Below are 18,863 nucleotides of genomic sequence, written 5' to 3'. Positions count from 1 at the left end.
TGTTCATTTTAATGCGGGATTGTAAGGAGATACTTTAATTAATTAACAAATGCAAATACCTTATTGGAATACAATTTGGATTTGGTTGACCACTAAATACAACAACTCAAAATAGAAAATATAACATATACAAGAGTAAAGCAATTTAAATTTCTTTACTTCATATAATATAGTAGGTGTAGGACAAATCCACCAAGAAGTCAATAAATCTCAGCACTGTAGTTGTTCATAAATGTGTACCTTTGTCAAAGGGACTTGATTGATAGCCATCAAATGATAAATGAGGTATCTTTTCTCCTGCTTATGTGTATGTGGATTTGTGTCAATAATCATCTCCCTATCTAGTAATGTGTAGTGGTGATTCCTCTCAAGTGTACCCTAGAAATGAAGGTGAACGGGCACATACCAACCAAACCAGCTATATATGAAAATAATAAAAAGGAAAACGAGTAGAAACTTACTTGAATAGCAATGCAGAACCTGGTATACTATATGACAGTGATACGGGTCAAAAATTGGGGAAGCAGAAGCTAATTAGTCCAAAAAATAATTCAAAAAGTGAGATAAGCAAGATTAAACTATGCAACAAATAGTACAGTGTAAGCCACTTCAAACAAAATTAAAAACCATAAAACAAACAACAAACTATAACATGTATATTATCAGACCTTATACATCTTTTATGTTATAAAAACATTGCCCAACACAATTGATGGTATCACCAGTTTGAGAATTAGCTCCAAGAAGCACAAAAATCAGAAGAAGCCTTCATTATATTCTCTTCAATTTGCCCAAAAATATTCTACTAAAAAAAATGAAAAAGGATGGCAAAACAAAAACAGAATGCATGAACAACAAATTCTAGCTTTCCAATACAATTCTGAAAATTGAAGCAATAAGTGAAAGACTAAAGGACATGTTAGAATCATAACCTTATAAAGCTTAGTTGTCTTCAAATGAAGAGAACTACAGGAATGTAACTTTTGGATTTCATGGAGATCTGTTTCATTTTGGAGTTTCTTCGGTTGTTTGGTTTTTCACATTGTTGCCAAATAATTGTTGGTGATAAAGAGAAAAGGGGTAAAATGGAGGGGAGGGGTTAGAACATGATACTTGCTATTGGTGGTTCAAGCGTTGTATGATGAAGTGTTGGGTTGAAGATTTGAACGTTGGGTGGTGGTGGGGGTTGAGGAGGGTTGGAAGCGAATGAAGGGTAGGAGTGTGACGCCCTCTACCCCATACATATATGTACTAATAATATAAGGAATAATAAATTATAATTAATTAAAAGTTTTTAAAACACATTTAAATAAAAGCCTTTTAAAAGAGTAAAAGGCTCACATTCATGTTCCTTGCATCATAATAAAACTTGTCTGAATATATAATAAAATTACTTCGGCTCAAACAAGGTCGTCCAAGACTTCATACATTTAATATGGAAACTTATACCCCAGTGTCACTTCCTATCATAGCATTGTGTTCTCGCGTCCTCTAGTATGAGGTTCTCCATAGTCATTCACCTAACCATTTGCTCCCACGAACACAAAGTTTGAAATCATCACAAGATCCAAACACAAATAGCACACGGGGAGTGAGTTATCACATTCCTAACTAATAGAGAAACGAGACAACTAGATATACATATCATATAAATGAGATACAACTTACTTAAACATAGCTCACGTAATTCCACCACTTTGTAATTTAAAATTCATTTTTCAATCACCAATCACATTACACATGAATCCCACATTTCGGTCAAGACATAATAATATTCATCAATTTCATAATAAACAATAAGAAAGCGTTATGCAATAGTTAAACTAAGACTCAAGCCTATATGCAATGTGGTACCATGTCAATGAAAAACCACCTTGGGGCGCTTAGGAGTACATAACAAGACACACCATAAAATGGGTATGTCAGGTCACTCTCATTAAGTAAAATTATAGGAAGACCGGTTAGGGTCATTGATGTGCCATCATTTTCTTCTATTTTCTAAACCCTTTTTGCACCATTTTAATTACTGATTGGTCTTAATTGTCAATTAATCAGGCAGTTTTATTATTTGGGCTCATTTAGCTAATTTGATGTTTTTAATCTAATTTCAGGAATTAATGAAACATTGGGCTTAATCCGGATTTTGGTTATGGACTTGAAGAGGGCAAATAAAGCAGCGCTTACCTTAGTTAATTTCTAATTAGGAAATTTCGCAATTTTATTTTATGTTGTTCAGTGTTTATTTCGTTTTGGGCCAGAGTATTGTAATAGGGCCCAGTGACTTTGAGTGACTCTTTTTAAATAGTAGCCTTGGGATTCGTGCAAGGCATTCTGTTATGCTATTCATTATTCAGAGCTTTTGTTTTAGGGTTTTACGTTTTCTGCTTTGATGCTACTGTTCACGTAATGCAATTTTACGTTTTCTGCTTCTAATTACAGTTTCGTTCTTGCTTCTTCTTCTACTCTCATTTATGTTTCTGTTTCATTGACATTTCTGTTCATTTACGTTCTGTTCATTTACGTTTCTGTTTCATGTTTCATTTGCGTTTTATGTTTGAATCCATGGAAGGCTAGATTTTCTGGTGTTGTTTCCTTTTGAGGATGAAGCCCAACTCTCTTTGAGGTTTCGCTTGTAATGTGGTTTCCTGGCAGTTTTCCCTTCATCAGTTATCCTAATTTCGTGAATATTAATCAGTGCACGCTTCGTGTTCGATTAATTGCCTCTGAGCCTAACTTGCGTTCATGCTTAATGGACGAAGGGCTAACTGGTGTATGTGGTGCCTAATCACGTATTGAAAACCCTAAGTTGATTTTCGCTTAGTAAATTGAAATAGGGTTGGATTAAGTGGTTGACTGTTAGGGACGAATTCTCCATAACCCAGGATAAGAGAATGGCATCTGAATCAGAGGAAACAACCCGTTTTTAATATTAGTAGTTTCGTATTCCAGTTTACTTGTTCTGCTCTTTAATTACCAAACAACCAAACCCTCCCCCAATCGTTACTGTTACTGCAAGTATATTATGAACATTTGGTTTGTCACTGCTCGTTGGGAAACGACCTAGGATCACTTCCAAGTTACTGCATTTTCATGTTTATTTGATTCGGGTACGACCTCGATCAAATTTGGCGCCGTTGCCGGGGAGCAGTGTCCAAAGGTTCATAATAGCTAGCGTTGTGTGTTTAATTCTTCCGTGTTTTATGTTAATTGTTAGTATTGTGTTAGTATGTGTGTTAGTGTTGTTTAGTGTCCTGGTATTTCGTTTAGTGTGTGTTCTGTTTCAGTTTTTCTATTGAGCGCTTCCCCTGTTTCAGTTTTGGGTGTTTTGCTGTGAATAGTGTTTTGCGACGGACTTAGCGACCATTTCTGCTTGCGGCAAACCAGAGTAATAGTAGAAATCCCTTAGCGACGGATTTTAGCGACCACCCATGCTGAGAGGGAGTGGCAAAGGACTGGCTGTATTACCTTGCTCCAAGGTCCATCACGAGCTGGGATGACCTTAAGAGAGTATTCTTAGAAAAAATTTTCCCTGCTTCCAGGACCACAACCATCAGGAAGGATATCTCAGGTATTAGACAACTCAGTGGAGAGAGCCTGTATGAGTACTGGGAGAGATTTAAGAAACTATGTGCCAGTTGCCCCCACCATCAGATTTCAGAACAGCTTCTTCTCCAATATTTTTATGAAGGACTCAGTAATATGGAAAGAAGTGTGATAGATGTTGCCAGTGGTGGAGCCCTTGGAGACATGACTCCTGCTGAAGCCAGAAATTTAATTGAGAAGATGGCTTCCAACTCCCAGCAGTTTAGCGCCAGAAATGATGCCATAGTCATTAGAGGAGTGCATGAGGTAGCTACAAACCCATCTGCATCATCTGAAACTAAGAAGCTTGAAGGCAAACTGGATGCATTGGTTAACTTGGTAACCCAGCTGGCCTTGAATCAGAAATCTGTACCCGTCGCAAGGGTTTGTGGTTTGTGCTCCTCTGCTGACCACCATACAGACCTTTGCCCTTCCATGCAGCAACCTGGAGCAATTGAGCAGCCTGAAGCTTATGCTGCAAATATTTACAATAGACCTCCTTAACCTCAGTAGCAAAATCAACCACAGCAGAACAATTATGACCTCTCCAGCAACAGATACAACCCTGGATGGAGGAATCACCCTAACCTCAGATGGTCCAGCCCTCAGCAACAACAACAACAGCCTGCTCCTTCCTTCCAAAATGCTGCTAGCCCAAGCAGACCATACATTCCTCCACCAATCCAACAACAGCAACAACCCCAGAAACAGCCAACAGTTGAGGCCCCTTCACAACCTTCCCTCGAAGAACTTGTGAGGCAAATGACTATGCAGAACATGCAGTTTCAGCAAGAGACCAGAGCCTCTATTCAGAGCTTAACCAATCAGATGGGACAATTGGCTACCCAATTGAATCAACAACAGTCCCAGCATTCTGACAAGCTGCCTTCTCAAGCTGTCCAAAATCCCAAAAACGTCAGTGCCATTTCATTGAGGTCGGGATAGCAGTGTCAAGGACCTCAACCCGTAGCACCTTCCTCATCTGCAAATGAACCTACCAAACTTCACTCTACTCCAGAGAAAGGTGATGACAAAAATTTACCTAACAATTTCTTTGCAGGTGAATCTTCTTCCACAGGTAATTCTGATTTGCAGAAGCAGCACATTCCCCCTCTTCCATTCCCTCCAAGAGTAGTTTCCAACAAAAAAATGGAAGAGGCAGAGAAAGAGATCTTGGAAACGTTTAGAAAAGTAGAGGTAAACATACCTCTGTTGGATGCAATAAAGAAAATTCCAAGATATGCCAAATTCTTGAAGGAGCTGTGCACTAATAAGCGGAAGCTTAAAGGAAGTGAACGAATTAGCATGGGCAGAAATGTCTCCGCATTGATTGGTAAATCTGTTCCTCAAATTCCTGAAAAATGCAAAGATCCAGGTACATTCAGCATACCTTGTACTATAGGGAATAGTAAGTTTGACAATGCCATGCTAGATTTAGGAGCCTTTGTTAGTGTTATGCCTCTGTCGATTTTTAATTCTCTATCTCTAGGTCCCTTGCAGTCAACTGATGTGGTAATTCATTTAGCTAATAGAAGTGTTGCCTATCCTGTTGGTTTCATAGAAGATGTCTTAGTTAGAGTTGGTGAACTGATTTTCCCTGTTGATTTTTATATCTTGAATATGGAAGATGGATTTTCTCAAGGATCAGTTCCCATCATTCTAAGCAGACCCTTTATGAAAACTGCTAGAACTAAGATAGATGTTTATGCAGGCACACTGTCTATGGAGTTTGGTGATATAGCTGTTCATTTTAATATTCTGGATGCTATGAAATACCCATCTGAAGATCTTTCTGTATTTCATGCTGAAATAATTGACCATGTTGTTGATGAATACATGCCTGATCTTTATTCTAATCTGCATGCCTCTCACTCTTCATGCATTGAGTCTGAAATTGTACTTGATCATATGTCTGAATTTGATGCTGAGAGTGAATCTGAGAGTGATATTGATTGCATGTCTAGTGGTGGTGTTTTACCTCTCGAGATTGATTTTATAGAGTCAGATAGGACTAACCATGTTTCAGGAAGTACACATACCTCTGACTTTCTTTATGAGGTAAAGGCTGAGAAACCATCTCCTTCTACCACTGTCCAGCCGACTACACTAGAATTGAAGCCTCTGCCATCAAATTTAAAATACGCTTACTTGGATGATAGCAAGAGTTTTCCAGTGATTATATCTGCCTCCCTTGCTGATGAGCAAGAGGAGAAGTTGTTGTCAGTTCTCAAGAAGCATAAGAAGGCTATAGGCTGGACCCTGGCGGACATTCCTGGTATTAGCCCATCCACATGTATGCATCGAATAAATTTAGAGGATGGAGCTAAACCAGTAAGACAGCCACAGAGAAGACTCAACCCGGTGATTCTTGATGTAGTGAAGAAGGAGATAACCAAGCTTTTGCAAGCTGGAATCATTTATCCTATCTCCGACAGCCAATGGGTGAGTCCCGTCCAGGTAGTCCCGAAGAAGATCGGCCTCACAGTGATCAGAAATGAGAAGGAGGAGCTGATTCCTACTCGGGTACAGAACAGTTGGAGAGTTTGCATTGACTATAGGAGGCTGAACCAGGTTACCAAAAAGGACCATTTTCCCCTGCCATTCATTGACCAGATGCTTGAACGCCTGGCAGGTAAATCCCACTACTGTTTCCTTGATGGTTTTTCTGGTTATATGCAAATTACTATTGCTCCTGAGGATCAGGAAAAGACCACATTCACCTGCCCCTTCGGCACTTTTGCTTATAGGAGGATGCCTTTCGGCCTGTGCAATGCCCCTGGTACCTTCCAGTGGTGCATGATTAGTATTTTCAGTGATTTTTTAGAAAATTGCATAGAGGTGTTTATGGATGATTTCACTGTATATGGATCCTCTTTTGATGGTTGTTTGAATAGTTTGGAAAAAGTTTTGAATAGATGCATTGAAACTAACCTTGCTCTAAATTTTGAAAAATGTCATTTTATGGTTGAGCAAGGTATAGTTTTAGGCCACATTATTTCCAATAAGGGTATTGAAGTAGATCCTGCAAAAATTTCTGTTATTTCACAATTGCCTTACCCCTCTTGTGTGCGAGAGGTGCGATCTTTTCTTGGTCATGCAGGATTCTACAGGCACTTTATAAGGGATTTTAGCAAAGTATCCCTTCCACTGTCCAACTTGTTGCAAAAGGAGGTGGAGTTTGACTTTAATGACAGATGCAAAGAGGCTTTTGATTGCCTCAAAAGAGCGTTGACTACCACCCCCATCATCCAGGCACCCGATTGGACAACCCCTTTTGAACTTATGTGTGATGCATCAAATTATGCATTGGGGGCTGTCCTTGCTTAGAAAATTGATAAATTTCCCAGGGTGATATATTATGCTTCTAGGACTTTAGATGCTGCACAAGCGAATTATACTACTACTGAGAAAGAGCTTCTAGCCATAGTTTTTGCTCTTGAAAAATTTCGATCTTATTTGCTTGGTACCCGCATTATTGTTTATACTAACCATGCAGCTCTAAAGTACATGTTGAAGAAGGCTGATTCTAAGCCTAGGTTGATCCAATGGATGCTCTGGCTCCAAGAGTTTGACTTGGAGATCCGTGATAGGAGCGGAGCACAAAATCTAGTTGCTGATCATTTGAGTCGGACCGAACGTGTATCTGATGCAGATTCACCTATTCGAGATGATTTCCCGGATGATCATTTGTATATACTGTATAGTATTTCTGACTCTCTTTCTACTCCCTGGTTTGCTAACATTGTCAATTATTTAGTTGCCTCTGTTTTTCCTCCCTTAGCATCTAAGGCCCAAAAAGATAAAATTAAAAGTGATGCTAAGCATTTTATTTGGGGTGACCCCTACTCTTGGAAATTGTGCAGTGATCAGGTAATTAGACGATGCATTCCAGATCATGAGACTGACTCAGTCCTGCAGTTCTGTCATTCTTCCGCACCAGGAGGTCATCTAGGTGTTCAAAGGACAGCTCGCAAAGTGCTTGATTGTGGTTTTTATTGGCCCACCATCTTTAAAGATGCATGGAAGATCTGCAGCACTTGTGAGCAGTGTTAGAGAGCAAGAAATACACTTACATGGCGACAACAAATGCCTCAGCAACCTATGCTATTCTGTGAGGTGTTTGATGTTTGGGGTATAGATTTCATGGGCCCTTTTCCTGTCTCTTTTGGTTATGTTTACATTCTCCTTGTAGTTGACTATGTTTCAAAATGGTTGGAAGCCAAGCCCACTAGAACAAATGATGCTAAAGTTGTTGCAGACTTTGTCAGGTCTAATCTGTTTTGCAGGTTTGGAGTACCTAAAGAAATTGTTAGTGATCAAGGAACCCATTTTTGCAACAGGACAATGCATGCCCTGCTTAAAAAGTACAGGGTGGTACACAGGGTATCCACACCATACCACCCCCAGACCAATGGACAGGCATAAATTTCTAACCGGGAAATCAAGCGAATTTTAGAGAAGATTGTGCAGCCAAGCAGGAAAGATTGGAGTACCAGGCTTGATGATGCTCTCTGGGCACATCGTACTGCCTACAAAGAACCCATAGGAATGTCTCCTTATCGGGTTGTCTTTGGAAAGGCATGTCATCTTCTAGTGGAAATTGAGCACAAAGCTTACTGGGTAGTGAAGACTTGCAACTTCTCTATGGATCAAGCTGGTGAGGAAACAAAGTTGCAACTGAGTGAGTTAGATGAAATCCGCCTAGAAGCCTACGAGAATGCCAAGTTCTACAAAGAAAAGACCAAGAAGTTCCATGATAGCATGATAGTTAAAAAGGACTTCATGGTTGGGCAAAAAGTGTTATTGTATAATTCTAGGCTTGGACTCATGAGTGGTAAGTTGAGGTCTAAATGGATTGGTCCTTTTGTTGTTACTAATGTTTTTCCTTATGGTACAGTTGAGATCAAAAGCGACTCCACAAACAAGAGCTTCAAGGTCAACGGACATCGACTTAAGCCATTCCTCACGAACCCTTCTTTAGTGGACTTAGTGGTGGAAGAGACTTCCTTACTCCACCCTACTCTTCCTCCACCATGACTTAGGGAGTTTTTCTTTTCCTACCTCCTTCTTTGCTTTTATTACACTTGTCCGATTCTCTTTGATGATTTAATTGTTTTTAATCTTTTAATTGTGCTACATTGAGGACAATGTGTTGTTTAAGTATGGGGGGGAGTGTTCTTTGGTTTTGCTAGTTTTGTTGGTTTTGTTAATTTGTTAGTTGTGTTAATTTGTTAATGTTGTTAGTTTCGTCGGATTTTTAGTTTAATATTTTGGGTCAATTTTGTGTGCATGTACGACTTTGCATGTTTTTCTTTGAATTATAGGATATGTTCAAGAAATGGGTAATTGTTTTGAAAATAAAAGTTCTTGACATTTTGTGACTTGAAATCCTTGATTCTCCTCTACATGTCATGATAGTTTTGAAAGCTCAATTTGAAAGTGATGAGTTTACCTTTGTGAGAATTTGAGCCATCCATCATCATAATCATTTGGTGTGTTTTGCCCCATTGATTGCTTGCACAATATCCTTGGCTTGATTCTTGTTGATGCATCCTAATTCACATGCATATTTGGAAATGATTGAGGCAATTTTGTTCTTCTAAGCTTCTAGCCAAATGGACTTACCTTGAATTAATTCCTTTGATAGCCCGTTGGAGCCTTGTTTCCCTTTCCTTGTTTTGAAGCTCACTACAAGCCTTAAATGAAAAACCATGATATCACCATATCCTTAAGGAATTTTGGAGCTTTGGAATTGTTTTGGGAATAAGTGTGGGGGGTTTTTTGTTTCATTGGATAACTTGTTTTGTTGGCTATGCTTCGTGATGTATTTTGGGCCATACTTTATGTACATTGTATATTGGTTAAATGTTGGACATGCTGAATGAAATGTTGTTTCTCAAAGGCTATAGAGTAAAAAAAAAAATCGAAAAAAAAGAAGAAGAAAAAGAAAAGCAATAAAGTTGAGTGAATATGATCTTAAATGGCACAAGAATGATGAAACTCTTGGTTCTAATCTTTATGTTTAATTTTTATCTTTACTTCTTTTTATTTTCTTATTTTTTTTCTTAATATGCACTTATTCCCCATTGCTCCTCTATTCCTTTGGGATTTAGCCACTTATTCCATATTTCTCCATACCTTGTCCTTGGCCCCATTACAACCTTAAAAGACCTTTTGATCCTCATGTGCTTGTGTTTGTGGGTTGATTGTCAATTTTAGAATCTTGCCAAGTTTATGTGGTGTTTGCTTTCATGGGTGCTTTGAGGGTAAATAGTAGCCTAGACACTTGAGAGATAGAGTGTATATCTTGTGAGGCTTTATCACTTTTCATTCTTGAGCTGATTAACTATTTTGCCATGATTGGGTTGCTTGGATGATTTTCATGAATGTCTTGACTTTTTGGATCTCCTTATGTTAGATGTTACTCATTCCTTTCATTCCTTGATGTTCATTGAGAAATATGTGAATGTTTTTGTCTGTCTCTCTTTGATATCCTTGGATTTTGTTCTTTGTTTCATTTTGCCCAGGAGTGCAAAAGGCTAAGTATGGGGGGTTTTGATGTGCCATCATTTTCTTCTATTTTCTAAACCCTTTTTGCACCATTTTAATTACTGATTAGTCTTAATTGTCAAATTAATTATGCAGTTTTATCATTTGGGCCTATTGGATTCGTGCAAGGCATTCTGTTATGCTATTCATTATTCAGAGCTTTTGTTTTAGGGTTTTATGTTTTCTGCTTTGATGCTACTGTTCACGTAATGCAATTTTACGTTTTCTGCTTCTAATTACAGTTTTGTTCTTGCTTCTTCTTCTACTCTCATTTACGTTTCTGTTTCATTGACATTTCTGTTCATTTACGTTCTGTTCATTTACATTTTTGTTTCATGTTTCATTTGCGTTTTCTGTTTGAATCCATGGAAGGCAAGATTTTCTGGTGTTGTTTCCTTTTGAGGACGAAGCCCAACTCTCTTTGAGGTTTCGCTTGTAATGTGGTTTCCTGGCAGTTTTCCCTTCACCAGTTATCCCAATTTCGTGAATATTAATCAGTGCACGCTTCGTGTTCGATTAATTGCCTCTGAGCCTAACTTGTGTTCATGCTTAATGGACGAAGGGCTAACTGGTGTATGTGGTGCCTAATCACGTATTGAAAACCCTAAGTTGATTTTCGCTTAGTAAATTGAAATAGGGTTGGATTAAGTGGTTGACTGTTAGGGACGAATTCTCCATAACCCAGGATAAGAGAATGGCTTCTGAATCAGAGGAAACAACCCGTTTTTAATATTAGTAGTTTCGTATTCCAGTTTACTTGTTCTGCTCTTTAATTACCAAACAACCAAACCCTCCCCCAATCGTTACTGTTACTGTAAGTATATTATGAACATTTGGTTTGTCACTGCTCGTTGGGAAACGACCTAGGATCACTTCCTAGTTACTGCATTTTCATGTTTATTTGATTCGGGTACGGCCTCGATCAGTCATGCTATTTTCTGAGAATGCTCCAACCATGTGGGATCGGCACAGGCTTAAAGGAGCACTCAAACCAGGTGTATTTACCCCCAAGGCCTACACTTCGAAGAGTTCATCAGGGTCTCTCCCTCCTGATTCAAGTCCAACCCCTAAAACAAATTTTCTATGCAGACACTGCTCATGAATTATACAATACCCACTACCTCACATATGTTTTAAACATGTTCAACACATTGCAGTACAATTTAACACTGGTTCCTAAATAGGAAACCTACACTTTCCTTTTAACACTGTGCATCAACACTTTTCTCAAGATAACACTTGTCGAATTATTGTATAATTCACAGCTCACAACACAAGTAATGTCACATCAAGTGTTAACTGTTAGACAAGTGGCCCCAGATATCTTAAGAGGGGGGGGGGTGAATTAAGATATTACAAACTATTTCCCCAATTAAAATTCTACTTTAATTTTAATGCAAGTTCCAAGTTCCCTTAAAGATAAATTTCTAAATGATGATTCAAAATAACCAATCTGAATGTAAATGTAAAGCAACAATCAATAAAAGAGTTTAAGGGAAGAGAAAGTGCAAACTCAGTTTTATACTGGTTCGGCTACACCCTTGTGCCTACGTCCAGTCCCCAAGCAACCCACTTGAGAGTTCCACTATCTTCTAAAAACCCTTTACAAGTTCTGAACCACACAAGGACAACCCTTTCTTTGTGTTCAGATTGCTTTACAACAAGAAACCCTCGGTCTCTTAATCCCTTTTCAGAAGTAAGAAGAAGAAATCTCTCTTGAAAGAGATAAATTGTACAATGAAGCACTCAAATAATTCCTTATTGAATTGTAAGTGTTTTTGCCAAGGAATGTTTTAGAGGATAAGATAATTTTGCTTTTTGAGAGGATAAGACTTTTTGTTCAGAAAAACTCTAAGCAAATTCGTGTTCCAAGTCACATATATATAAACCTTTGATGCCCATTCAAAAACCATTTGAACAGATGTGACTCTTGGAAATTAATTTTTGAAAATCTCCTTTGGTAATCGATTACAAGCTTTAAAATTTGAATTAAAAACGTTCAATAACTGCTGGTAATCGATTACACTTGGTAATCGATTACCATCCAAGTGTAATCGATTACATAGTGTAAAATTTGAATTCAAATTTCCAATAGCTGTTATAAATAGTTTTAACTGCTGGTAATCGATTACAATCCTTATGTAATTGATTACATGTTTTCAAAACATCTAAAAACATTTTAAAAGCATTTCAGGAAGTTTTTGGCCACTGGTAATCGATTACATCCTCTAGTAATCGATTACCCAAGAGTAAATCTTTTGTAAAAACATTTTAGCTTAAATTGTTTGGCCAAACCTCTTGCTGTTTCAACTTGGAATTTCCTTCTTAAGACTCTAGAGATTATTTTGATCATATATCTTGAATTTCTTGGCTTCTTGTCTTGAATTAAACTTGAGAAGCGCATGATCCTTTGGCATCATCAAAACATCAAAATGTCTTTGTTTCTACATTAACCACACACTTATTCATAACTAAAACTCATGTTCACAATTTCACATCTCATAATGTCACAATCCACCATCACATTTTTACATGTATCTCACAAATTAACACATGTTCAACTTTGCACTTATACTCAATCTCAATAACAATATTATAATCTCAAAGCAACATGTTATTCCATAATTCATCACATATTCAATTTATAGACACTGCTCATGAATTATACAATACCCACGACCTCACACTCCTGTTTCAAACATGTTTAACACTGGTTCATAAATAGGAAATCTACATTTTCCCTTTAACACTGTGAATCAACACTTTTCTCACGATAAACACTGGTCGGGTTATTGTACAATTCACAGCTCACATCACAAGTAATGTCACATCAAGTGTTAACTACACACTTATTCACAACTAAAACTCATGTTCACAATTTCACATCTCATTATGTCACAATCAACCATCTCATGTTTACATGTATCTCACAAATTGACACATTTCACTTTGCACTACTCAATCTCCATAACAATATTATAATCTCATTATAATAATTTATCATGCCTCATAACTCATATACACATCACACAATAATAATATTTGCATGAGACAAAACACTCACTCACACACACACACACACACACACACACACACACACACACACACACACACACACACACACACACACACACACACACATATATATATACACTAAATCAAACTACATTATTTTTAAGCAAAAGAGTTTCTACAACAATTAATTTAAGGTTACATCAAAAGAAATTGCTACTAGGCATTAACCTTACAACTTTCTTTAATTTATTATTTTAGTATTACAATACACACACACACACACACACACAACATGTTGATCATTATCGTGGGAAAATATAGAGCAAGATAATAATTTATATAAAATAAGTCATTAAATAATATTATTTAGAGTATAATTCACATGAACTCAATTTTTTTAGGGTTCACACTCAACACAAGAACACATTAATGTCACAACAATTTTTCATTGGGACATCAATTGGTTCGTCAAACATATATAATTCACCGTTATAGTTGTTAGGATATAATCAAAATTTACAGAAACACCCCAAAAATCCATTTCAATTGATACTCTGAGGATCCCTACACATGTTCTCACTACTCCCAAATTGTGAATAACTCATCCCTTACCTCTAAGCGAGCTCACGTGTGTATTCTGACAGTGATAGTGGCATCTCTAATAGATTCCTGAGATTCCTCAAGGTTTTCCTTTGATTGTTCTAGTAGGGTTTCCAAGCGTTAGAGAGAGGAGAATAGATTGAAGCTTCCATTCCATTGTCTACATGAGATGAGTATTTCTCTCTCCACAAATATTATTTTCAAATCTCAATGGTTAAAACATGAAAAAATGAGTTATGAATCTGGTGTCGACATTTCATGAAAATCCAACGGTTAACGAGATCGGGATTGTAGTTTTACTGGGACAGTTATGGGTTTCTGCGGGAAAAGAAAAAACTACAATGTGAAGTGTATTTCTCTCAGATTCGACATGTTTGCGTAATTCCCAACGGTTAGAATGTTTGTAAATGAGTTATAAACCTGGTGCTCATGTTTCATGACGATCCAACGGTTAACGGATCTAAGATCGTCATTTTACTGATACATGTTTGAATATATGCGGGAAAAAAATAGGGTTTTGGAAGGAGGAGAAGGGAAAACAAAATTGAGAAGAAGAGTAGGTGTAAAGAGTATCGTCAGTCTCAACACTAACCTAGCATGTTTCTATTTATAGATCGGATAATCATAGACTATAATTTACTCTATTTTTTTGTGTATTATTCTATAAACAAATACTCTATTTTATTCTCTATCAGATGAATCTATCAAATATCTTTTCTTTTTTCTCCTTCAAACAATTATTCTAATAAAATTATTTCTCCTTATTTATTTAATTATAAAAATATCATCATTTTTTTCTTCTAAAACTGTATTTATTTATAAATAGAAATCATTTTTAATTTATTTTAAAATATGGGATGTTACAAGAAGTAGAACAATTGTGTTTTGTAGTGAAACGGGTATTGGTTTAGGATTAAAAAAGGGAGGGAATTTTCATAGTTTCTTAGCGTTTCTATTTAATGGTTGAGGGTATTTGACATTGGGTGTTTGAGTTTTGTTTTCATTTAGATTAGAATGCAAAGATAAAAAGTTTTCTAATGTGTGCTTTAAGAGTTATTACATTTTGTTTTATCCTTTCAAATCTTAAACTCAAGAACCTTAGAAATTTTCAGCTTTAATCCAGTAAGTCTCAAATAAGAGAAGCGACCAGCCATGATCAATCTCAGTAGAATTGCATGTTCCAACAGGTTTTATTTACACTCGGGCAGAAATTGTCATATCTGATTTTGAAGCTATAGCAATAGTACCACCACAAGAGTTAATTTGTAATGGCTTGCATTCACACCTACAGGCTACAAAAACATGTAAGATTTAGGGTTGAGAGATGTTGGTATAATACTACTAATAGTCAATTTAGGATTTTTACTCGGATTCTTGACCGATGTAATTATTAATTTTAACCAACATGCTACAAAAGATGGCATAAAGTTACAGAACCAGAAATCAACACCTAGAGCAGAACACTTGGTAGTAACTACCTTAACTAAGATTTAAACTAATGCATTGCAATGCCCATAGCCAACACTATGAGCTGCTTCTTGCCTTATACTCCCTTTAATTGAATTTAAAATCTAAGAAGTAAGTACCCAGCTGTAATGTTGTAAATTTAATGTAGATGATGAACTATGCTCAATGAATGAAGAGAGGAACCAAGTACTATCAAGAGGAGGATGACTATAGTGGACAAGAATGGGATCTCAATGATTTCTGGACTTGGTTGTTTAGGCTGGCAGATATTAGACTTAAGTTCAGTTTTGCTTATCATCCTCATTCTGATAATGAAACTACTTGTCAATTAGTGCTTGGAGACTTATTTGAGATAAGTTGTGAACTAAATGGTTGAGTTTGGCAGAATTCTGGTATGATACCAAATTACCAATTGCGGTAGTGCTATGAGACTGATCCCATTACAATCTCTATGCTTCCAAGACCCTCTACTTTTACTTATATGTACAACAGTTCCCTCCAAAGCTAATGAAGTCTATAGATTGACTGTTGAAAGAGATGAAACATTGGAAGAGTTGCTAGCTAATTTTCTTAAGGCTTAGAGTAGTATCAAAGTCCAAGCTAAAAATCATAGAATGAAGGACCAATTCCTAGAGCTAGGTTTTTCTAAATTTTCAATCCTACAGACTCATGCTACAAGTCAAGCAGCAAATGAGAAGTCAAGCCCAAGATTATGTATAATTTAATATTTTCAAAAGTTTTAGCCAAGTTGTTTACTAGCTATGCTTATTGGGGAGCCAAATACATCAAGTGTTTCATGTTTCCCTGTTGAAGCAGGAAATTTCTTTGCACACATGCTCGCATGCATTATCCCCTTACAGGTTTAGCCAACATAGGTTTTGAATGTTAGACATTGGTCTTTGTGATGCCAAGGTACTGATAAGTGGCAGAATCTCCCTAATTATGACAGTTAGAACCAGATATATAGGAAAATATTCCTGATTTTAACTTTGAGGACAAGGTGAAACATTTTGGGGCTTGGGGGAAGGGGTATTATTGTTAGCAGGCCTCCAATTAAAGGGGTCTGTATTAGAAATAAAAATACAATAGTTGAAGGTTGAGGCTCTAGTATGTTACTAACAGTGCTAACTGTATGTCAAAACAATTAATAGTTGTCACTTATAAGTTATAATAGATGCAGGGAGTTGAATCGAACTAGGCTTTGATACCATGATAGAAAGTATCGATTTGAAATAAAAATACAATTGTTGTCTTCTTTTTTCTTAGTTGGAAGTCTTATATTTGAATTTTAGACAGTTATGCAAGTATCGATTTGAATTCTTAAATACATCTTCAATCTTCTTTGAATTTAGTACTTTAGTTCATATTAGTATTAGAAAGACAATATGAGTAGCTTACTTGGTTTTACACTTCTACACATTCAACCTGCCACTACTAAAAAAAAGGCTTTCTACATCGCTCTATTAACATCGATTATTGCAAAAACCGATGTTAACGAAAGTGCGGTGACATTTTTGTAATTAAATGAAGTTACTTAACATCGGTTTTAGCAAAACCGATGTTAACATGATGTTAAGATGAATATGGTAACATCGGTTTTGGAAAAACTGATGTTAACTTGATAGAGTTAACATCGGTTTTCTCAAAACCGATGTTAAGGAATTGATCTTAACATCGGTTTCTTAAAAACCCGATGTAACCTATATGATGTTAACATCAGTTTTTCCAAAATCTGGGACCTAGCCATGGTAGAAGTCTCTACAGAGGCCATTGCCTCCCTCGCCCAGTATTATGATCAGTCGTTGAGGTGCTTCACCTTTGGGGACTTCCAGTTGTCACCCATGGTGGAAGAATTTGAAGAGATCCTAGGATGCCCTCTAGGGGGGAGGAAACCATACCTCTTCACAGGGTTCTATCCCTCATTAGCTAGAATTTCCAAGATAGTCCAAATCTCGGCGCAGGAATTAGACCACAGGAAGCAAGTCGAAAATGGGGTGGTTGGAATACTGAGAAAATGTTTGGAGGCAAAAGCAAGAGTCTTGGCAGGTAAAGGCGAGTGGGCCCCGTTCATAGATATTCTCGCACTGTTGATTTTCGGGGGAGTCCTCTTTCCGAATGTGGATGGGTTGGTGGACCTGGCCGCGATCGACGCTTTTCTCGCCTATCATAACCACAAGGAAAGCCCGGTTGTCGCTATGCTAGCCGACCTATATGACACCTTCGACCGAAGATGTGAAAAGAGCAATGCAAGGATTGTCTGCTGTACTTTAGCTCTTTATGTATGGTTAGTTTCACACCTTTTTCGCCAAGAGGTGAGGCATGCTTGCCTGTTAGAAAGCCACCGTTCATGCACAGAGAAAGGGAGGGCGAATTGAGATCAACTCTTAGCAAGCAAAGAAAGAGCATCTGTCAACTGGTTCCCTCGATGGAAGGAAGGAAGAACCGGAGTTCTTATTTCATGCGGAGGATTTCCAAATGTTCCCTTGATGGGGACGAGGGGTTGCATCAGCTACAATCCTGTTCTTGCTATAAGACAACTTGGCTATCCTATGAGAGGAGCACCACTAGATGAAGAGATCGTGCCTGTCATTTCACGAGGTTTCAATAAGACCAACATGGAGACACTTCAGAAGGTTCGCAAGGCATGGGAGGTGTTGCAAAAGAAGGACAAGGAACTCAGAGGCAGTAACAATGGGCCCATCGGTGGCTATCGTAAGTGGTTAAATGCCCATGTGCAAGGTTTGGATTGGCTCCCGAGTCTAAGAACCGCTAAGAGGGAGGAAGATGAGGCACCGAAGGAAGCCGAAGAGGTGCAGGCCCTTAGGACAGAACTCAAGCAAGCTCAAACGGTCAAAGAAAGGTTCAAATCAACAACTCTTAAAATCCGAAAGGAGAATGCCGAATTGAGAGATGTAAATATGGCTACCACCAAGGCTTTGGAACAAGAGACCAAGAGGGCTCGTAGGGAAGAACATGGCTGGAACAAGTTCCGAGGGGCTCTGTGGGGCAGTAATAGCGAGCTTAAACTCCGAAGAGAGGAAAGGGACCAATCGCGAGTAGACAGTTTGATCTTGAAAGATGAATTGGAGGCTTGCTCGAGGTCCAAGAGAAGTTTGTCTCAGCGGTTGTGCAAGACAGAGACCAACATGTTAGCTATCATCACCAAGTATCAAGAAGAACTAAGCCTAGCCACAGCCCACGAGCATAGGGTGGCGGATGAGTATGCCTAAGTGTACGCAGAAAAAGGAGGCTAGAGGAAGGGTGATCGACTCGTTACACCAAGAGGTAACCATGTGGATGGACCGATTTGCTTTTACCTTGAATGGGAGTCAGGAACTTCCCCGATTGCTAGCCAAGGCCAAAGCAATGGCGGACATCTACTCCGCCCCCGGGGAGATCCACGACTTCTCAGCTATTGTCAGCATATGATAGACTTAATGGCCCATATAATTATGAATCGCTAGGGAATTTGTATTGTCACTCAAATCTTGACTAGTCATAACCTTTTTGAATGAAATGAGTTTATCCCGTGTTTCTATTCCAAAAAGTCGATGGGAATCAAATCACTCCTGCATTTTATCTCTAAACATGCATTCATATTTTTTTTGCCTACTCCTCACGTTTGGTTTTTCTAGGAAGAACACCATAAC

General features: G+C 37.8%; 1 non-coding gene across 1 annotated transcript; it reads right to left on the bottom strand.

The window, feature by feature from the left end:
• Window positions 1-3,546: 3,546 nt before the first annotated feature.
• LOC114388826 lies at window positions 3,547-3,653 on the bottom strand. Its single transcript, XR_003661617.1, has one exon. It is a non-coding gene; the product is annotated as a small nucleolar RNA R71 (small nucleolar RNA).
• Window positions 3,654-18,863: the final 15,210 nt, after the last annotated feature.

The sequence above is a fragment of the Glycine soja genome, chromosome 15, assembly GCF_004193775.1.
Source record: "Glycine soja cultivar W05 chromosome 15, ASM419377v2, whole genome shotgun sequence".
Taxonomy (NCBI): domain Eukaryota; kingdom Viridiplantae; phylum Streptophyta; class Magnoliopsida; order Fabales; family Fabaceae; genus Glycine; species Glycine soja.
The sequence above is the reverse complement of the archived record's forward strand: the minus strand, read 5'-3'. Positions and strand labels throughout refer to the sequence as shown.